Below are 23081 nucleotides of genomic sequence, written 5' to 3'. Positions count from 1 at the left end.
GGCTGAGAATATCATCTTTGCTATCTTTTCAAATTGTGTTATGCAGTGAGTAGTACACTCCAATACATGCAGGAGCAAAAATGCCCTTCAGCATTAATAGAAAGTCTAGATTACTGTAATGTTAATAGAAATAAGATCATAGAGATTTTGTTACATGACTCTGCAAATTACTTAAATGAAGCAAAAAAAAAAAAAGAAAAAAAACAAGGTTAAATTAAAACTTCTTTCCTTCTCTGTCCTTCATGCCTGCCTCAGTACACACAGTAAAATTAAAAAACAGCTGTGAACTTTCAGATGCAGTACAGCAGCTCTGCATTGGCCTATGGAGGATCCAAGCCCATATCTCAAGAGTGTCTGCCAAGGAGAGCTTATTTTAGGATGAGAGGTAATGGCCTTAAGTTGTGCCAGGGGCTGGATATCAGGAACAATTTCTTCTCAGAAAGAGCAGTGATGCAGTGGCACAGCTGCCCAGGGAGGTTGTGGGATCACCAAACCTGGAGGTGTTCCAGAACCGTGGGGATGTGGCACTGAGGGATGTGGGCATGGTGGGGTGGGCTGGGGTTGGACTGAATGGAGTTGGAGATCTTTTCCAACCTTAATGATTCTGTGATTCTATTTCACTCCAAAAAGGCACAGCTTTCAAATAGAGTGGCGACTGACCATTTTGGAAAGACTCAGGATTGCACTGTACTGAGCCATCTAGGACCTTTACAGTAATTTGATAAGCATTTTAGCATAGAATACATTTGCTGCATTATGTTTGCTCTCTGGACTACAAAGGATCAATTGTAGGCATAAAGCTTCCCTAATGCTGGAAGCCACTACAGAGACATTACTACCTGGAACAAAACTGCATTAAAAAGCTGCAGGGTTCAAAGAGAAGAGGGAGAAATAAACAAACATGCAGCAGCTCATCATTTCATACAATCGTTAAGGTTGGAAAAGGCCTGTATGATCATCTAGTTCAACCATCCACCTACCACCATTATTGCACACGTAACCACATTCCTAAGTACTACATCTTCATGTTTCTTGAACAACACCAGGGATCAGGGACTTTACCACCTTCCTAGCAGCCTGTTCCGCTCTTTCGGAGAAGCTGTTCCTAATATCCAATCTGAACCTCCCCCCGATGCAATTTGAGGCCATTCCTGAGCCTCCTTTTCTCCAGATTGAACCATCCCAGTTCCCTCAGGCTCTCCCCATAACATTTGTGCTCCAAACCCTTCACAGCTCTACTGCCCTTTTCTGGACACCGAAGATGCTTCACTATCTTTCCTGTAGTGAGGGGCTCAACACTGAACACAATACTCGAGGTGAGGCCCCACCAGAGCTGAGTACAGGGGATGATCACCTCCTTCCTCCTGCTGGCTGCACTACTTCTGACACAAGTCAGGATGCCACTGGCCTCCTTGTCTACCTGGGCACACTGCTGGTTCACGTCCAGCCTAGCATCAACCAACAGACCTTGCTTCTCCCTGCAGCTTTCCAGCCACTATGCCCCTAGCCTGCAGCATTACATGTGGTTGTTGTGACCAAAGTGTAGGACCTGGCATTTGGCCTTGCTGAACTTTGTGCCATTGGCCTCAGCCAAACCTTGGGGCTGTGACCAGCCACAGGCTGGATATCATTCCATTCACAACCGCTCTCTGGGCCCTGCCTTCAAGCCAGTTTTTACCCAGCAACAAGTATACCTGTCCAAATCATGGGCTGCCAGGCTTCCAACAGATTCAGAGTCCTAAAGCTGCATCTTTTTTGTGCTGAGTCCCAAAACCTCACTTACACCACCAACAGATCCCTTGGAGATGACAACCTGCCAGGAGGCTGAAGGCCAGGTTTCACCACGGCTCTGAAACATGAGGGAAATTGTTCAATTTGGCTTCTGTTCTGCCAGCAGCTCATTCCAAGGACTCATGCCACTTGATACCTCCTTGCATCTCCACTTCTAGGCTGCTTGGATGCACTTCATCATGTTGCTGCAGCATCTCAAACACGTGGAGGTGTCCATGCAACCTCAGCCCAGGGGCAGGAGAGGCCTTGGTGCCCTTCTGGATTCTCTTACCTTCACAGAAGGCAAAGCTTCCACAGAAGAAATGAAACCAGCAGATACCTGCACTGTGTCTGCTGATCTACACAGAAATCCCAGCCAGTCTTTTGTTTTTCAGATCTCATTTTCAGCAGATTAAGAAAGATTATCCCAGGGGTATGGCAACCGACCAGAGTGCAGGAGATCATTTCAAGACATCTGTAATAGCATGCAATTAACAGCCTCTCCTCAATTTTGTCTTGTGGCCTCATTCATTAGGGAGATGTTTTTTTTTAATCACCCTCGCACGACACCTTTACTAGCAACCCCTCTATTTCCATTACTGCCACTGCAGGCCTCGGGCTCCTCTTTCCTCCTCATGAAATAGATTCAAGGCAACATCTTCATTTCCACTCCTGCTCATCCACATTGAAACTGCCTATACGCACATGCAAAACAAGCACAAATTACACCATTAACTTCAGCTTAGTCAGCTCACACCACAGACTAAGTCAATATTTGACAGATATTTAGCAAGGACCAGGATTTATTTAAATTCAGCACATCGTGCCCACAAGAGCGGATTTAGCAGAGGATGAGACGCAACAGGACGCTGCTTGGGATTTGGAGGACAAAAACTTGCCACTTCATAACCACAGAATTCTTGCAGCTGGATGCCTCCTGTTGTCACAAAAAGGAGGTGAGGGAAAAGCAGGATCTGAGCTCAGTCTTCCAAACCCTGCGAGGAACAACCAGCTTTCCTGGGGGCAACGCTGTGTGAGAGTGAGGACTTCGCACCTTTCAGAGAAGAAGGGTTGCTAAGGCAATCCAACTAAAGGCCTGTCATCTGTACCAGCCCACAGCTTCAACACCAAGCACAGCATCAATGCAGCTCTGAGCTCTGTGCCAGCACAGGCCAGAATAAAGACTGTTGAAACCACGCAGCATGCCAAATGGGTTTAACAAAATAGCAAAGAAATAGGTTTACCCCAAATTGTGTCAGCTTTCATATGAATAAGACCAACATACATCCCTTTTCTACATAAAAATGTAGATAAAATAGAACCAAGAGCAAATTTTCCCCTTCCTCTATGGTTAAAGGCCGATACAAAAGCTTCTAGACCTCCCTAACCCTGTTACATGTGCTGGTTCTTCCCGCTGGCTGGCTAAGTTCTTACTTACATGAGCCCCTGGGAGCAGTGCCAAAACTGAAGAGTAAAAGGAACAGGTCAGTAAAAAATCCCAACAAACAGAGCATCACAGGGAGACAGGAATTAAAAATAAATAATGTTTTGATCAAACCTCCCTCTCTGCACTACCAAGGCAGAGCTGCCACCAGCAGAGAAGGCTGCACACTGCAAACAAAGCTACGTGTGTGTGAACTAAACGCTCCCTGCATTGTACTTAACAGTATGGGAGAGGAGGCCAAACACCAAATAAATAAACAGGAAACAGGTCCAGGTCCCTGACAAAGCAGGGAAAGGAAAAAGCAGGGAGAAGGACAGATGTAAGCACAGGAACAAAAGTTAACTGTAACAGGTTTGGTTTTCTGTGCTGTTTGTTAGCAGCTTCATTTGGAAAACAACCCATGTGCTCACAGATCCTCTCCAACAGTGCCTCCACTGCTCTCAACATAGGAAGTCAGTGGCCATTTCAACCATAGGCAGAGGAGGTTGAAGTTTCCTGTATCTTTTGAACAAACAGAAACACTACACTGCTCACACAATGGCCAGGCAAATACTTAAATTAATACACTTACAAATGGCCATGGAGTTTAACATGTGTCATGGAGGCATTCAAGGCCAGGCTGGATGTGGCTCTGGGCAGCCTGGTCTGCTGGTTGGTGACCCTGCACATAGCAAGGGGTTGAAATTAGATGATCATTGTGGTTCTTTTCAACCCAGGCCATTCTATGATTCTAACTCCTATTTGCCTGCCCGTCCACACACAGCCCCCCACCCAGCAATGCTGCAGGGAGTTTACTTCACTTGGCAAGGAAATGCACCCACAAAAATTCCAAACCAATAGAAACCCCTTTTTGTAGTGCTGCAGTTCAGGTGGCATTGTGCTTTTAGTCCCCGTCACCACGCAAAACTTAAAAAGATATAAAAGGATATAGCAGCTAATTAGCAGAACTTTTCTTGCACCTCTAGAGGTACTGCAGCTGCAGAAGCTGAAGGAAATCACACTGACAGCAGTGGACACACACATCCGTATCGTGCATTTGAAAGCACAAAGAACAAAGCTCTGCTCAATGTGGGAACTGGAAAGCCTGACAGATTTAACCCAGTTTATCCCGTGGCAAATTAGCTGCTGTTGAAACACAAGGCATTACATCATCTATTTGTGAGGATTTTTTTTTTCCAAGCTAAACTGCTGTGTTCACAGCTTAAAAAACATCATTTCTTCCTAACAGACTCAACAAAATGAAGGGGTGGATCAAGCTCTTTGCAGGGAAGCACACACCTAAACTGCTCTGCAAGTTCAAACAGCAGAAGATTTTATCTAGAACTTAGCAGGAAATACAGAGTGCCCCTTCAGGCCTATCTATTCAGATTCAATGATGAAAAGCCCATTTTTTCAAAGTTACGCTGTGCAAAATAATTTGGAATCACAGAACAGAATCAAAGAACAGCCCGAGTTGGAAGAGACCCACAGGGATCATTGACTGGGGGCTGAACTCACCCAGCTCTGCCAGACACTGATGTGATGACATGAGTGGTGGGAGCCCACCTGATCCTTCCTTCCATTTCTGTCATCTACCCAAATAGCTGCAGATTTCAGTCCTAGATGCCACATCACCTCAATGGGCCACACTGAGAGGCAGAGAAGGATCAGCTGCAAACTGAGCTGCTGGAGGCATCAGTGCCTGTTCTCTTGTTCAACTTGTAGACTTGTTTTCCCTCAATCCCTCCACATCTGTTGGTGCAATCTTGTTTTTCAAAGCCTGGCAGAACCCTAACTTCGCAGCACCTGCTTTTCAACACTTGTTTCTCAGAGCTTTCTTTGGTGAATCTAAAGGGCCAGGCTCTCACAGACTCTGTCGGTGCAGCTTTGAAAACCATGATGCAATGGGCTCTCACTGGAAAACTGAAAGCACCCAGTTGATCCGAGAGGTTTCACACAAGCCGGTGTTGCAGCTCGTCAAACTCAAGAGCTGTCAGATGTCAGAAAGTGGAAGAACGCCAGGCAAAGCATTTCAAAACAGCTAAAGTAGGAACCATTGGTCTTGTCCCCAAGAAGAGAAAGTTTTACACATAGATACACAGCTTGTGTGGATTGAGGACCTCTGATATGTTTGACATTCTCATATGTACCAACCCACGTTGGCCAGTGAGCACAAGGCAGGGCGTCCAAGCAAGGAACAAGATTTACAACAACTAAAACTCTGTAAAATAAGGATTCTCTTTCTAAAACTAGCACAGGTTGGGAATACAGCTCTTTCACCATCATGCCTTTAGATATTCAAAAGTACAGTGAGAAATTTTGTTTTAGATTTAAAAAATCTTAAAGGGTTGTTTTCGATAATGACAAGCAATGGGGGCTCTAAGAATAAAATACTCTACAAAAAGAAAAAAAAAAATAACAAAATTTAAGAAAACTCCATCTGTGGAAGTCCTGTTAAAGGTAAATTACCCTTTGAAACAGCCAGAACTGTAATAAACAGAGAAGAATGGGCTTTGCTGTCAGGATGTAATTAAAAAAAGAAACAAACAACAAAACCACTCCGCTCTGTTCCGTATGGAGATAGCCAGGAGCTGATTTGGGAGAATGTCAAGCAAACAAATTTTCACTCTGAGATTGCAAAAGGTCACTGCAAACAATTACTACAGTGCAATACTAAAAGCAACATATGCCTATGCTTTTTTTCCATTTAACAAGATATCTTTACAGCTTTAGTTATTACATGGAAGGAGTAACAACATTGAGGATTACACAGCCACGTTCAGCCATTGTGCAAATACCAGGGAACCATTACAATTGCATTTCAAAGTAAGCAGGCTGCACAAATGTTCGCTTCCTCTTCTGCCTCTGCTTTTGCCAACTGCAGTTCCCAAAACAGATCTCATCCGCAGTTAAACTGGGGCCAGAACCAAGACATTCCTTGCCATGTATGGGAAATAACGGAGGTTATTAATTTCACTTCTCAGAATAGAAGAGCAGAAGACACGGTATGGAGGCCTCGGGATAAAAAGTCAGGCAATAAAAAGAAGTGCTCAAATCTCAAAGATGTGCACCAACAGCACAAGTCTTCCCAGCTGTCTCCCTGCCAAGCAGCCCTCAGAATGGGGCATTTTCTTCTTTCAGTGCAACTCCAGTCCCCATTAACAGGGACTGCATGCGTCAGCACAAAACTTTTGCCCAGCAGCACACAGGAACTGAAAAATGAGCATCCTATTCCAGTGACCTTCACAGGCACACACAACAGTGAGCCATTCTTGTCCATTCAGCATGTTCATGTATAATAAGTCCCACAGATTCACTAAATTACCCTTCGTGGTCCTGAGCAGGCTCAGGATTTGCAATTACGATAAAAGAGGCCGGGAGCAAACCCCTGACACCAGATATGACCTCAATACCTGCTCTCCACCTGTCCATGCTTTACAGTGCTCAGCTACTCCTGCTGCTGCCAGAAGAGGCAAAGCATACATGTACCTTTCCTAAGGAGCAGGCACCCATTCCTACTCTCCTATTCAGCAGCAAAGGAGAAGCAAACCCAGCTTCTCTCTGTGCTGCCTCAAGCTTTTTGCCTTCTGAGGAACAGGCCAGCTGCTACCCAGCACCTCCCTAGCTCCAGCACTGGGATGCCATGGGAATGAGAACCTCTACTTCCTGAAAGTTAATGAAGCTTGGAACAAAGGGAAGGTGACAAAGGGGTCTGGTATAATCCCCTCTTCCCCCAGAAGGCTCCACACAAGCATACAGCCAATACAAACACAGTATGATGACTTAGCAATGCACTGCCTCAATACGCTCACACGAGCTTTTAGTAAACCAGGCTAAGAATAGGCACAGGGACAGCAACGCATCCAAATAAAACAGCCCTGCTCAGCAGCACGGAGCTCACTGGAAATACTTGCGGTGCCACTCCTGCTTCGATGAGTTTTAGGAAGAGGAAATTCACTTTGGTTCTTTTTATAAAACCTACTCTATTACGTCTGTCAAACAGCTGCCACTTTCTCTGCTCAATATAGCCACTTCCAGCAGTAACCAAAGGATCGCTGTGGCTGCGCATGTATTATGTATCAGAGATGCATATTAGAACAGACTGGAGATCTGTCTGGAGATTACATGTCTCTCCTCCAAGTCAATGGAATGATACCAAGACACAAGTCAGTGCAGAGCCCGGGCTGTACCTGTGTGAACTGCTCCAAAAGATGCTCTGGGCATTGCTGCCTGAGCAACGTCACCTGAAATGCGAGCTCAGCAAGGCAGACAGACGACAGAGAGAAAAATATCTTTTTCCCTGACACCTCCTTTTACAAGGAAGAAATAATTGCATAGCTTGGCCTTTCTAATCAAGACTGTCGTCCTTGTATTTTTAAAAGTCACTTGCAGAAAAAAAAGCAGAGCTGATTCCTAAAGAAAAAGAGCTAGCTTCAGAGCAAAAGCCTCGAGATACCTGCCAGCTCCAGCTCAACGGCTGCTCCCAACTGCACCCTTGAGACACTTACAAGAGACTTGGTGCTATTCTTCACTGCCACAAATTAAAAACAAAGTCAGCAAATCCTGGAGGCAAAGGGGGCAAGATTTCTTTCCATCTTTTATTATTTGCATCAAGTCTTAATTCCTGTTAATAAGTCTGAGATTTACATCAATAACAGCACACAGCAGTGTGTTTCAATGCAGCCCAGCAGCATTAAATCAAAAAGGTTCCGTGTGCTCCACTTTTAGGAAGGGCAGCAAAAGAAGCACCCAGCACACTGTGACCATGACCAGGTCACCTCTCACCTTCTTCCACACCTTTGTTTTTGTTTCCAAATGCACGGCTGAGAACCTGCAAGGGAAGTCTTAACACCAGTGAATTGTCAGACACCGCAGTAATTAGTGGCAGCATCCCAGGGCATCCATCTCTGGCCACGGTTCTGATAGCTGGCTCCTCCCCGATGCCCACATTAAAATCAAGGCACACAAGGTAGGCGGCAGATTCATTTACCAAGCGCTTCCCAGAAGAGATGCCTAAGGAAAGAAATATCTTACCTAACCAATGCCTGTTTGGTTTGTTGCTTTTTTTAAACCATCTGCTATGGGACTGCTATCTTCATTAATAATCTGAGAGAGATGTTAATGTGCCCAGTGACATAAAGTAGATGTACAGTGCATTTCTAAGAGATGCAGGACCCATGCTGCACGTATCCAGCCAGCAACTTACTGCAAACAGAAGAAGGCAGGATTGTGCTGCCCTGCCTTCTGCCCACCTGCTGCTTACACACCATGGCTGTGAGGTTACTGATGCACTTACACCAAAGAGTTTTGGTCTGTTTTATTTACAGACCCTTACAAGTTCCCTTGCAGACACAAAAGCTTTATGGATCCTCCAGAAGAAAACCCACAGAGCAGCTCACCCCATGCTCCATAGATCTGGGCTCTGCTCTCAGCTCACCACTTCTGCAGCTTTTCCTGTCACAAGCTCCAATGCCTTCATGCCAACCTTTTCCAGTAGTCATCTGCATGTCAGCAGTACTCTGCAGCAGCACCAACACAGTCCAGAACACATCATTTCCCACTAAGTGCCTGCATAGAGCAAGCCTGCAGTATAATTACTTCCTCATGCCTACAACAGAAGCACTAAAAGACAAGTACAAATCCCATCCCCATGTGCTCTTACATACGATGTGAAGGCATTTAATTGAGGAGGGAGAAGATAATCCTCCCCACATTCAGTGACGTGCTTGATTCCATCACATCCAAATCTGGACCCAAAGTGTGGCAGATGTATTAGATGAGGAAAAGCAAAGCAATTAGGATGTGTTGATGGTATGATGTAACAGAGGGTGTTGATGGCTTTAATTGTGTTGCCTTTATATAAGCAAAGGGTCCAATTTCTACAATAAGTTGCCAAATGAATTAATCTTGTCTTTGACTGCCCTTAGAAAGTACTCAACCTGCCATAAAGCGTCCCCTAAGGGAAACCACACACACATGGAACAACTTGTTTCCTGCTAGATGACATTTTGGCATTCCAACACATAGAATTCACTTTCAAACGAATACAGAGATGACCAACATACTGGCGCAGATTTGAGATGACTACACAGCTCCACAATCCCTTCGTGTGATACAAAGCAGTATAAAACAGTAAGAAAGCTCATCCTGCAAAGCCAGACATCAGGACGTGTGCTTCAGCACAGCAGTGCTCTCACCAAAACGCAACGGGAAGGGAACAATCCTCAGGCTACGTGTGCTGCCAGCATCCCCAAGAAGAATGTCAGATAAGAAGATACCTCTGAGTATTCTGAATCATGGGGAAGGCATTTTACGAAACAAGACAGGTAGAAGGTTAACCAGCTGGAAACTATGCAGGAAAAAAAAAAAAAAGAGGTACCTGTACAGACAGAAATGTTATTAGCATTTTATATTAGAAGAAACTTGAGAGGGTTTCCTGCATTCATGAGATGCTCCCATACTGCCCTCGATGTGCTTGCATCCATAGCAAAATGCATCAAAACTCATGGAGGGGAGGGGAGGGGACAGGCAAGAAAAGACACACAGCCAACTCCATCCAGTGAGATCCCAACCATCTAGGGAACTGATGGTAAGGGTGCAAGAAACTCCTTTACATCAAACTATCTGTACTCATAGAATGGCCTGGGTTGAAAAGGACCACAATGCTCATCCAGTTCCAACCCCCTGCTATGTGCAGGGTCACCAACCAGCAGACCAGGCTGCCCAGAGCCACATCCAGCCTGGCCTTGAATGCCTGCAGGGATGGGGCATCCACAACCTCCTTGGGCAACCTGTTCCAGTGCCTCACCACCCTCTGGGTGAAAAACTTCCTCTAAATATCTAACCTAAACCTCCCCTGTATCACGTTAAAACCATTTCCCCCTTGTCCTAAGTCATTAGGACAAGGTTATTAGGTCACTGTCATTAGTGGGAGCCTTGGGGTTCCCTTCCCCCAGACAAGAAGAAAAGATTAAATTTGCTTCATTGACAAGTCTCAGTTTTCTGTATTTCACTCCCTGTGACCAACAAGGAACAGCTCACTCTGTAGTCACTGTGAATGTCACACAGCCCTAAAACCCACCACCAGCCACTGCCAGTTAGCAGAGGCAGTAGAGGGAGCACAGCACACCTGTGCACTCCTAGCAAAAGTAGATTAAACTGTCAGCAAACACTGAATTAAAAAGCATGTATTGAAACTTGCTTTAAAATTGTCACAATCCTATAAGAAATGTCCAGCAAGCCAAGGAAAAAGCTACAAAATGCCCCTTCAAATACATTTGTAATAGATTAGTCAGTCCTCTAAATGGCTCCTGCTGGTAGCAGACATCAATTAGCTAACAGCAATGATTTCACAAAAATAGGATTGCAATCTGTGCTTCAAAACTGGGCCTGCGACTGCTGTGTAATAACACCTATTTACTGGTTGGCCAGCACTCAGGGCTTCCTACACCCCAGGCCAGATAGGGATCAATTAGCTGTGAGCCATAGAGTTATACATGCTCCTGTCTTCATCCTTCTTACCAAACCCCAAAACCTCAAACTGGCTTTGCACCTCTTTTCAGGCAATATCCACCTTATTTACATCTGAGAATCAGACATCCCAGCTTCAGGAGCCAACTCAACCACGACAATCAGCAGTAAACAGCACTTTAAAGTCTTCTCCCAGAAGATAATTGTGGGCTCTGCTTTTGAGGATATGTCTAAATTGCAACCACAGTGCTACAAGCACACTCAGGGCAGCCATAGCCCAGCAAGCACAATGGGAGTTGTATGGACAGCTGTCTGGCCCAGCTGCGTGCCTCAAATCCCATGCAAATGCTACCCCAGCAGCTGCATTCCAGCAGAGATACAACTAACATTACCAAAATGTCCCATGCCTGAATATGCACATGGATGTCGCTTGTCTTTTCCACAGACCTCCATGTATTTTGCTTGCTGAGTGGTTAGGTCATAGGAATCTCCATTTAGGTTAGGATTCATTCATTACAGCAATGCAAAAATTCCAGCTTGGGTTAAAACCCCAGTGTTAGGAACTGCTTTGGTCTGCGCATGACCCAAAAAGGGGTATTTAGCACAGATAACAGGTAGGCAAGTGAAACAACAAGCCCAGGGAAAACCTCTGTGCTGGTGAGGAGTTGTGATCTAGTGATCGGGTGGTCCTCCCCAGTTCTGTGTTTTGTGAGGTTTCCAAAGCTGAAAAACTGCCTCTGGACGAGGAACCAATTGACATCTGACCACTATGATCTTGGCTTCAAATAGCTGGCAATCTGGTTAGCTGCATCTCCCAGCCTGCTGGAATTGGCAAGAGAAGGGGAAGGGATGCCCCGGGGAAACAGGGGAAGGTGACAGGAGTCAAACAGCAAGGAGGAAAATCAGGCACCAGAGATCGTGAGTGGAGAGAACAAATACACAGAGCCAGAAGAAAAAAGAAAGGTAAACTCTAAAAACATTAAGATGATGATACTATGGGATTACAAAACTTAACAGTCACAGAAAGCAGATTTGAGGTGGCCTCTGGCTCCCCACAAGCAAACAAGCCCTAGTAATACATCTGAACAGTGACATGCTACAAACACCCAGGGGAAGATGATCTTTCCCATCCCACCTAAACAGCACACAAACAGCCTTCCAATTTTGCCATGTACCACTGAGAAACAGCCTAAACGACAGCATTTCAACAACTGTGGTTTTCTTGTTTTGCACATTTGCTGCTTTTGCTCTGATTTGACAACTGCCAAAAGCCATCCTCGCATGCAAACAAACATGAGAGCTAACACTCTCCACTTGCAAAACGAGAATATCAGAGAACTGTTTTGGACTTCCCTTCTGCAAAGAGACATCAAGAAGTTCAAGAACTGTCAGTACCCCAGCTGAGCTGCCAGAAGAATTTGGCTGTGCCACGCTCAAATGGAGACAGCCCATTACCCCTGCTCTAGAATCTCTTAACACTGAGCTGAACTGATGCAAACTCCAGTTTCTGGAATGAAAACTGAAAAGAAAAAAAAGAGACATCACTAAACCATTAAGTGAATATGGGTAAAGCCACATGTAACAGCAGGACCCTTTTATCAACTCTTTGAAAGGGTAGATAACAGCAGGACAAGGGGAAATGGTTTGAAGTTGAAGGAGGAAAGATTTAGGTTGGATATCAGGGGGAAGTTCTTTCCTATGAGAGTGGTGAGGTGCTGGAACAGCTGCCCAGAGAGGCTGTGGATGCCCCGTCCATCCCTGGAGGTGTTCAAAGCCAGGTTGGATGGGGCCCTGGGCAGCCTGGGCTGGTATTAAATGTGGAGGTTGGTGGCCCTGCCTGTGGCGGGGGGGTTGGAGCTTCATGACCCTTGAGGTCCCTTCCAACCCTGGCCATCCTGTGACCCTCAGATGGTACGTGAGGCCAGGGGAGCTTGTGGGGGGGAACACTTCTCCTATCACCCCAAATTCAGACTGTGGTTCATTTCTGATGCTACCTTTGTGTATAAAGAAGTTTTAGATTATTTACTACTTACTAAAGCCTGAAAACACACCCAATGTGCCAAGAGCCTTATTATCTCACTTATAACAGAAATATCAACCAAAACACATTTGCAACCCATGCGTCAGACTTCGACATCTCAGGCAGATTTCTCCACAAAAGCAGAAATAGCCGTCACAGCGACCTGCCCGTGACACCCGACTCAGGAAACAAAGTTATTTAATCTCCTACTTACAGATACCAGACTTGCCACACGGAAACCCAGAAATGTTGAAGCCAAGCTATCATATCAAGCTATCGAAGCATACTTATCAGATGCATGCATAAGCAACAAGAGACCAGAAACCAACCAGGGAGTCGCGCTCGCTGCTTGCTTTATAACACACGCAGCAGCAGAACGGCGCTCCTGCAGCGGATGCTTTGCTCCTGAACACCCACTGAACGACTTTCCAGCTGCAAAATCGTTTGGCTTAGGGCATAACCGGTGGGCTGGGCATTAATGTGCTAGTTAGCCCACGGTTTGTTTGTTTGTTTTTATTAAGGTCGAATGTTTTTAAGGTCGAAAGCAGCGGGGAACGCAGAAGGAAATCAGAGGGGGGGAAAAAACCCAGCACAAAGCTGAACTTTAGCAAAGAGCCGAAGGCTGAGCAGGGTGCTAGGCCTCGAGCCCCCAGACCCACCTCAGGCCGGGGGCAGCGGGGAGGCGGCGGCACAGCGGGACGAGGGGCTGCTTTAGGCCCCCTCGCAGCTCCAGCCCACCGCAGCCCCCCCCCATCACCGAGCTCCGACATGGAGTCCCGGCTCCCCGCTGGACCCCCACCTCCTCCCTCAGCCCCGACGGACCCCGCCCGGCCTTCCTCTCACGGAACGCTCAGGGTGTCCCCCCTCAGGGCCGCGCCGCCCCTCTCTCACACACGCTCCCCCCGCCGCGTGGTTCGCTCCAGCCTACCTCCAGATCCCCTCGCTTCACCCTCCCGGCGGAACCGCGGTGCCGGCGACCGCTGCGAGCGGCTGGGGGGGGAGCCACAGCCTCTGCTTCGTCTTCCCCCTCCGGCTGCCCTCCCCTGCTCCCCCCCCACCCACCCCCCAGGTCCGGGCGCAGTTGGTTTGTTCCGAAAAGCCGGCCGGTCTTCTACCCTAAACCGCTGGATCTCTCACGTCTTCGGCCATTTCCGACCGAACTGGCGGAAGTTGCCGAAGTGGCGGCGGAACTTAACGGCCCGTTCCGAAGGGTGAGCGGAGAGAGCCGAACCGCTGACGGAGATAGCCGAAGGGATAAAGGGGCGGGAGCCAGGACGGCGAAGGAGGAGACTTCTCTCCGGAAACTACCGAGAAGAGCCGAAGTGCCGCAGGAGGCGGAGCATCGCCGCCCTCCCACCCAGAGGGGCTCGCTGGCCACCGCGCGTGCGCACTGCGGGAGGCGCTTTTCCCGCCTAAAGGTGGGCACGTGCTGCACTCCCTGGTCTCCTCAGCGAGGAGCCGCCATGATGGGTCTGTGTCCTCTCAGTGCCGCACACAGCCCTTGCGTGGGCAAACACACTCCAGGCTTTAGCCACAGCACACCGAGTTGGCTCCAGCCATGCTCCAGCACCCCTGCAAGGCTGAGAGTACGCACAGAGAGTTCAGCCCTGTGGTGAAACCACCATGGGGACCGCAAAGGTTGGCACGTTCCCTGCACAGATGTCCAGGTGGCTGCTGGCAGAAGGGGTTATACAAACCACTGTGTTTTGGGATGCTGGTACGTGCAGGCCCTGCTTATGAGTGCTGCCAGACCACTGCAGATGGGATTTCATTACCAAGTTGCCTCAAGATCCAAGCTGGACAGTTTGGATTAATACTACAAATTATCACTCAGTCTGGACAAAGGTGATGTAGAATATCATTTCTGGTTTTAACTTCTTAACAGCATTTACACTGCCAACAGCATCTAGTAAGAGCAGTGACATCAAATTTATGCAGACCAAACATATCACGCAAAAGATGGGGACTGAAGCAAAATAATTAGAAAAAAAAAAAACCAAACAACAAAGCAGTGGGGAAATAAAAGGGAGAATAAAAGCAAGGAATGGTGGCAGCCATCATCCTACAAGAAAGCCAACTCCAGCAGCTTCAGTACTTCTTGTTTATTACTTTATGCACTTTTACTTTACATAAATATTAATGCCCCATGAAGGACTTCATATCTATGGGCACGAAGTCTCACCCCAAAACACAAAACCTGGCAGCTTGTGAGGGACTGGGGGATCTGAGAGAAGAAACAGGTTTATCTCCATAGGAGCAGGAAGGGTGGCAAATGTGGCGTATCTCCAGGAATCTTCGCTTTAATAAAACATGAGCACTTCAAAATTGCGAGAAACCACTTTTCCACCACTCTGCACTTTTTTAACAGTCATTTACACATGTGTAAAGCATGCAAGGAGAAACTAACTTTTATCCTGAAAAAATGGTGAGGGTGAGAGGGGGAGCAAGTCTACCTGTTGTTAAACACTATGAAATACAATCCCACAAGCAGGGGACAAGGGTGGAAGGGTAGGAATAGGTACTCTAAGGCTCTCAGAAACAGTATTTTATCTTTTCCAGCCCATCCAACCCAACCTTGAACACCTCCAGGGTGGGGACACCCACAACTTTTCTAGGCAACCTGTTCCAGTGTCTCATCACCGTCACTGTAAAGAATTTCTTCCTGATAGCTAGTCAAAATCTATCCTCTTCTAATTAATAGCCAATACCCCTTGTCCTGTCGCTACCTGTCCTTATAAAAAGCCTCTCCCTAGCTTTACGACCCTCCTCTGTTCCTGTTCCAACAGATCAAACCCTTTTTATGCTGGGGCCCTGAGAACTGGATGCAGTACTTCACGTGGGGTCCCACAAGAGCAGAAGGGCAGAATCATCTCCCTCAACCTGCTGGTCACACTTCTCTTGATCCAACCACCCCAGGATACAGTTGGCCTTCTGGGCTGCAAGCACAGCTTGCCGGCTCATCTTGAGCTTCTCATGAACAAACACTCCCAAATCCTCCTCCTCAGGGCTGCTCTCAAGCCATTCTCCATCTCCCCAAAGAAGGTGCAGGACCTTGCACTTGGCCTTGTTGAACTTCATGAAGTTGGCATAGGCATTGAGCCTGCCCAGGTCTCTCTGCAGCTGCAATTTAATGCCGTGGATGCTATCACTCCTTTGTGCCCTCTTCTCTGTTTGAGTAGTCTCCACTTAACCATTTTTCTTTAGCTGGACCATATTCTGCTTCTCAACCCCTTTGTAAGCTTTTCTCACTTCCAATACATTAATGTTTCATCTCTGCTGTAGATTACACCGAGTCGTTCTGAGCAGGTATTAAGGAGTTTCAGAGCCAGCTAGTGCACAGCCCTGTGGCATATTTCCATGGCCTGAAATAAACCTCAGAAAAACATCCGTTCCTCTTCAAGGGAATAACAGTCCAAGGGGAGGACTAAACTTGCATCTTTTTCCTGCCAGAAGGCTACAGTCCTTCTGGCAAAACTTTTTTAACCTCTTTCTCCTCCCTTCCACAGGAGACAGTACCAAGGCCTTACCACCTGCAGACTCCACAAGCCTCGTGGAATGTTTTTTAGACCACACTCCTAACCTCAGACAGTCCTATCAGATTTCATAGGATTCAGTCACTTGTTAGCCCCAGGGTGCTCTTGGTGCTGAACAGGTAAAACACATCTCTAATACACATCTCCCAGCCCCAGTGGGACGACTACACATACGTGATAAAGCTACATTTTCAGTTCTGCTGAGGATCTGACCGCTTTTGTCCCTCAGGTATCTCACAGTATGCTTCACAAGAGAGGAGTAATTAATCTGGAACGCTGGCCAAATTCCAGTTTAAATAATAACACTTGGATGGTTTACATACTCCCTGCAGTTTTGAGTGAATATGGATTGGTTTTTTTCTCCTTCCTTTATGCCATAAAAGCAGTGGTCTGGTACTGTTGGAGCAGCTGCCAGGCTCTGCAATGTAAGTAGTCGCATTTCAGCAATAGGCAAAGGCATCTCATTTGCTTAAATAAAGTACTATGAAGACCCCACGGGCACAAGAAGTGCTTTTAATAATGCACCCTACTGCTGGGCATAAAGTGAAGCAAGGGCTAGAGCGTGTCATGAAACTGTAATTGAAAAGGTAACATAAGAATGGACACAGGCATAAAGCACAAGAACTTTTTCCTTCAAAATGCTAATTCAGGCTTGGATCCAGTGCAGCTCCAGCTGTAATCCAAAGAGCAAAGACAATGAACTCTTAGCATCCTGCACAGGGAAACTAGATCATGACGGCAGGAGAAAATAAGTTTAAAAGCAGTTAAAGTTCTGAGCAAGATGCTGGGATGTCTGAGGATACAGCCTGGTAGTAAAAAGGCACAAGGAACAGAAATGTCTGTTCCCTTGTTCACAGAGGCCCGATCAGTGTTTTTTATTTTAGCTAGATATTTGAAAGAAAGAACATAAGAAGGAAAGAAACGGGGCAGAAGGTTTTAAGATGTAATATTATGGATCACACTCAGAGTATGTCAAGTTGCACTGCCACACATTTTATTAAGAATAAACATTCTAGAAAAATTCATTAAATGATTGCATTATGCTTTGTTTATAAAACTATACATTACCAGACTAAGTTATTATCCTTGGCGGACCACAGTGCCTAAAAGGGTAATTTCAGTATTTCAGCAACAATGTAGTTAAGAGAGATTAGGACAGTGGTTACAAATAAACTGTGAGACCAGATGGCTCAGAGGATGGGTAATGAGACATGCAGCTTTCCTCCTCCCCCAGCATGTCCCAGATCATTAGCGACTGAAAGCTGTTACTAGCACTGACTATTTTTCACAAGCAGTTTATTGACCCAAATATGGTTTTGCTCATCCCCAAAACTACAGGCAAACCGACTTCAGTATGGCAAGTCCCTCCAGGCTTTGGTGGAGCTACATAGCATGAGAAGGTAAAGGCAGAGAGTGTTGCCTTCCTACCTTGTGTGTCTGTAACAACTTGCAGCAATTCTACTGCAGTTTTGTGGACCTTGCCTGCATTTCCTTTGCATTTCTTTTACAGTTACCTCAAAAATGAAACGCTCAGAGTCACACAGAGTCATTCTGTAGGAATCAAGTCTATCCAAGTGAATTCAAGGCTAGGTTGGATGGGCCCTGGGCAGCCTCATCTTGTGAGTGGCAACCAGCCCATGGCAGGGCTTGGGTGTCAATGATCTTTAAGGTCCCTTTCAGTCCGAACCATTCTGTGATTCCAAGATTCGATGATTCTATGAATTACCAGCAAGTCCTCTCCCACCTTCACCTCGGTCCTTGTGGGATGTACACTTACTCACAGGAAGGTGAGTAAGCCATAAGATGCTACACATTGTTCTTTTTATTAGACTTAGCTCTATCACTCTGATTAAAAAAAAAAAAAAAAAAAAAAAAAAAAAAAGATGAGTCACCCAGCACAAAAAAAAAAAGTAACTAAAACACATCTATATAAAATTTAGATACAGAAATTAAAAACAAGGCACGTAGGCACATTAAAAGATGTTCATATCACAACACTCATGGAAATTTCAGTGACTGAATAAAGACAGGCTCCAAAGCAGGAAGCAGCAATCCATTTCTGTAAAATTCCCTTGAATTCCTGAAGTGCTACAGCTAACCATGCTTCCCCTTCATCTCCAAACAGATGCTTTGAAGTTTTCCAGAGACACCCAAGAAAGAAGACACGTCCAAATACCTAGACTACCCCCAAACTCCACCCTGTAACAGATGGTGAGGTTTTAAATACAGAAGCATCTGGTAACCACTGGTATGAAAAAGCTGGCAAGCCACAGCTTATTCTGTTCTACTAAATATTCCATAATTTGAACTATATTTAAACAGGGAGTTAAAAAGAAGCAATCATTTCACTTGTATATAACATAATCCCTAAACACCTACACACTGTAACTGCAGTGTGGTTGGGCATTGCACTCTCGCCTACCAAAAACACTTTTTTTAATTAAGCATTCAGCAGAATTAAAAATGAAATTAAAACTGAATGCAAAACAAGCAGCCCAGCCCCTCCTTGGTGAAGCACGAAGCATCGTGTTTAGCGTGTGCTTTGTTACATCAGGGCTGCCAGTTTCCAGTACTTCAGCTCATCCTCAAGTCCACACAATTTGAGGGGCCCTTACAACTTGCCAGATCACCAGGCGTGCATGGAAAGACAGAAGACTTGAAGAACTCACTGAGATCTGTGTGCTCAAACCAACTGCTTTACCTGTCCACAGGCTCAGCTGCCAAGTGAAAACTGGGAGATAATACTTCCTACACAGAGACACTGAATCATAGAATACCCCCAGTTGGAAAGGACCCATAAGGATTACTGAGTCCAACTCCTGCCTCCACCCAAGCCGACCCAAAAATAGAAAATAATATGCGACTGCTAGAAAAAACTCTGCTAGAAATTATTGTCAGAATACATTAAAGGTCAATAAACACATGCACACATGGTTAAAAAAGAAAGAACCCTCAAAACCCCAAACCAAAGCCAGACCTGAGCATGCACACTGCACGCACAGCCCCAAATGCGCGCTCCCCAAACTCTGCTTAAATAATCTTTTGGGACAATGCTCCGCAGTTCTTTCTGTGAGCTGAGTGAATCATCTGTGCTTGCTGGAAATCCAAAGCGATAGCATGCATAAAACGATCACCCTGGATTAGAGTCACTCTGGGAAAAGGCTGTAAAAGGCTGTCTGCCAAGATTGTGCTAGAGGTCCACTAGAGACTATGCCATCAGATTTGGAAGTGTGCTGAGAGCATTTTAAAGTGACTAGAGAGAGAAAGACGTACTCCTAGGAACTGGCTGATAAGGGAATCTTAAATTCCAGATCTAGTAGGAAGAACAAATAGTAACAGCAGGGCCCTAAGTCTTGGCTGTAATAGCTGACAGATTTCTTTACAAAATGATCACTGAACAAACACGAGGTGATCCTGCTGCAGACTTCTGGCAAATAGCGAGGATGTTATAATAATAGTTGCTTGTGATCACTCAATTCAAGCCCATTTGCCACAAATTGGTTCAATTTAAGCAAAACTGCAAGGCTCTCAATTCAAACAGAAAAGATTGTGAATCTGACCAGGTTGAAAGGCAGAAAGGCTCCAGGAGATCTTAAACCAAAGAACACAGCACCACAGAACCATTAAGGTTGGAAAAGACCGCTAAACCCAAGCCCAATCCACCCCACCATGCCCATCCCTCAGTGCCACACCGCCACCGTTCTGGGACAACTCCAGGGACAGTGATCCCACAGCCTCCCTGGGCAGCTGTGCCACTGCATCACCGCTCTTTCTGTGAAGAAATGTTTCCTAATATCCAACCTGAGACCACATCCCATCTGTCACATGCATCCTGAATGGAAGAGGTGAATAAAAAAGCACACAGAGGGAAGTTGTGAGAACATGCAGGAGACTGGACATAGCCACAGTCAGGCCTCTAGGCTTAACACAAACAGAAGCACCTGGTAATCAGATGGTTGCTTCCCTATTCAGCAACCCAAGCCATTCCATGACTACAGAGGGTGAAGGTGCGTTAGGAGGAAGCCTGCCTGCACCTCCCCAGCCAGGGGCAAGCAAAGAGAAAAGCTCTGTGCTGCTGAAACACCAAGGAAGCAAGGAATGCTCATAGTTTACACAAAACCCGACCCAAAATTCAGAATTATTCACAAGCTTAGAAGTGCTGGGATGATATTCACAAGCTAAGAAGTGCTGGGATGAACCTTCCCAGCCTGCATTTGAGAGTGCCAATGTGTGTTTGACACTCTCAAGAAGCAGCAGCATGACACACCACTGACACCAGCCCACCTCCACCAGCAGCTCCCTTATTGCAGAGGACTTCGTGCAGAATATCTCTGCTCAAGGAAAGAGGAGGCAGTGCTCAGAGAAGCTGTGGCATCAACCACACGCAAAACTTGAGGACAGAGTTTGAATTGAAACATAGCAGGCGTGGAAATACAGAGTGTAAAATGCACCATCGGATCCAAGTTACACTGTGCTAAAATAACTCAGCACCTGCCTTTGATAAAATAACTGGTCTCTTTTGACAAAAGGGTGTTCAATCTTATTTATTGGGATTTTAGCAAAGCAACAAAAAATCTGGGGAATTATTAGCAAAGGGGGGAAACAGGAATCGATGAAGAGAATGCTGAGATCGATAATAAACACTACTGTGCATTAAGAGCTGTAGGGTTTTTAAAAGCATCATTACAAAGTTAAATAATAAAAAATAATTGTCACCATTTTAAGCACAATCTATTTCAAGGACTGAAGTTATTATAATGCACCAAAATGATTTAAATGAGAATATCTATATCTATATATATATCTGGGCAGTGCAGGCCTGCTGCCAAAATCGACCATTAAAATAGGGCAGCGGTTGCCAACTGTGCCTTTCTCAGCACAGAAAGGGTACTTTCTTCTCTTCACAGTTCACTTAGTTCCACTGTTAGTGCATTAGAAATGGAGAAACCAACTCAAAGGTGAATCATTATGAAAATATTTCTTTAAATGAAAACCTTCTATGCTTTTGAAGTAAACCACGATGCGTAATCCCATTAAAACACTTTATTGTGCTCCGTCTTCATAGCTATCAGGTTGTTAACCCATTACACAATGCCTATTAGAAAGCTCATCAAGACCCCTTCGTTTGAAGACACTCTGCTCATTTCCAGCCTAAACTTATTCAGAGCCATTTGTTCTCATGCCCAAACTCTTAATTTAACTTAATTAACTCTTCTCCCTCTCTGGTGTCTACATCAGTGTATTTATAGACCAGGAATATCATTTTCCTTTGCCTGTTTTTGCCACTGGCTTACCACCCCGGCTCCTTTGCGTTGTGCTCTCTGCTCTGCACATCACTTCCCGCCGATTCCCTCCTTGGCATCATTTAGAATTTTGGTCAGTCTTCCTCCTGCGAGGCCAGGCAGGGATGCTCAGTACATTTTAAACAGTACTCCACCACCACCATCAGCACTGCACTGATTTCATTCACGTTTCATTGTCACTAGTGGAAACAATGTGGTTGACAAACACAATCCTAGCATGCATCCTTGTCACCCAGGAATTATCCTATGCTTGAGAAACATATTTCTGTACACCAGTATAGGGAACCTGACTTTGTATCAGAGCTTACACTATTTTCCCTTGCAGGCAAATAGTCCTGAAGCCATTCAATCTTCTTCCATGATCTTACTCTACAATTCTCTGAAAGGAGACTGTAGTGAAGTGGGGGTCAATCTGTTCTCCCAGGTAACGCGACAGGACAAGAGGTGATGGCCTTAATTTGTGCCAGGGGAGGCTCAGGTTGGATATTAGGAAAAACTGCTCCAAAAGAGCAGTGATGCAGTGGCACAGCTGCACAGGGAGGTGGGGGGGTCACCGTGCCTGGGGGTGTTCCAGAACTGTGGGGATGTGGCACTGAGGGACACAGTGGTCATTGGTGGGGTGGGCTGGGGTTGGGATTGGAGACCTCAGAGGTCTTTTTCCAACTTTAAAGACTCTATGATTCTATTATTCCTGGTTTGATGAAACCCCAAAATGTTAATTTTTGCTATTCCATCTGTTAATACAATGCATAACAGTAATGCTGGGACCAGTCCTTGAGGAACACTACTGCTAACTTGTCTGCCAATCCTTTTTCAGCCATCCTACCTGACAAGATTTATGGATGCAAAGCAATACTTTGCTCCTAAGTGATTGATTTAACCTGTCTTGCTTTGTATTTTTAGTCTTCTTTTTCCCCTTAATTAAAATCTGCCTTTTGCTGCTGGAAAACAACAAAGGCTCATTTCTCTGTAAATCAGGCCTCTGGATAACAGGAAAGCTGTCCTACTTCTACAGTTGGGCATTTGTATAAATTAATAAACTATGGAAGCTAACGCATTTTATGTTAAAAATGGTAAATGAAGTTTGTTAATGAGCAGCCTGACTTTTTAATTGTACTTACGATTTATGCCACAAACTTAAAAAAACAATTAGAATGCAGGAAAACAGCATGTAAGACTTGCAGTTAAATAAAATTAAGCTAAATGTGCTGAATACATAGTTTAAACTAAAACACTTTTATTGTACAAAGGAATTCTGCAGCCTATAAACAGAAACAATTTCATATATTCAGCATGTCTTCAGGTTTTCAGAACTCGAAACAAAATTAATTTCTATTCTCACACAAAGGACAAGCTGGTCCTAAAATAAAATGGACGCAGCAAAAACTCTTTCATTGAACTTTTTTTTTTTAACCCGGATCACTTCCATCACTCAGTTACACACTGGGTGTTGTTACCAACAATTCTATGAATAGACCGAAGGAAGAGCAACACCAGCAACATCAGCAGTAGATGGGAAGAGCAGGGCTGCTGATTGCAGTCCTGTCTTACATGTTGAGCAA

General features: G+C 45.4%; 1 protein-coding gene across 9 annotated transcripts in view; it reads right to left on the bottom strand.

Annotated features, from left to right (window-relative positions):
• The window catches only part of EXTL3 (exostosin like glycosyltransferase 3), a 131222-nt gene that overhangs the window by 97401 nt on the left and 10740 nt on the right, over nt 1-23081 (bottom strand). For 5 of the 9 annotated variants that reach the window (XM_090136570.1, XM_090136571.1, XM_031603835.2 and 2 more), the window contains exon 1: nt 13612-13863. The exons of the other annotated variants lie outside the window; for them this stretch is intronic. The gene's annotated coding sequence lies outside the window, so the exon portion shown is untranslated. Of the gene's footprint in view, nt 1-13611; nt 13864-23081 lie in introns of those variants that run through there. 9 annotated transcript variants of the gene reach the window in all.

Source organism: Phasianus colchicus, chromosome 2, assembly GCF_987193195.1.
Source record: "Phasianus colchicus chromosome 2, bPhaCol1.hap1.1, whole genome shotgun sequence".
Lineage (NCBI taxonomy): Eukaryota > Metazoa > Chordata > Aves > Galliformes > Phasianidae > Phasianus > Phasianus colchicus.
This window is presented reverse-complemented; position numbering and strand designations above follow the sequence as displayed.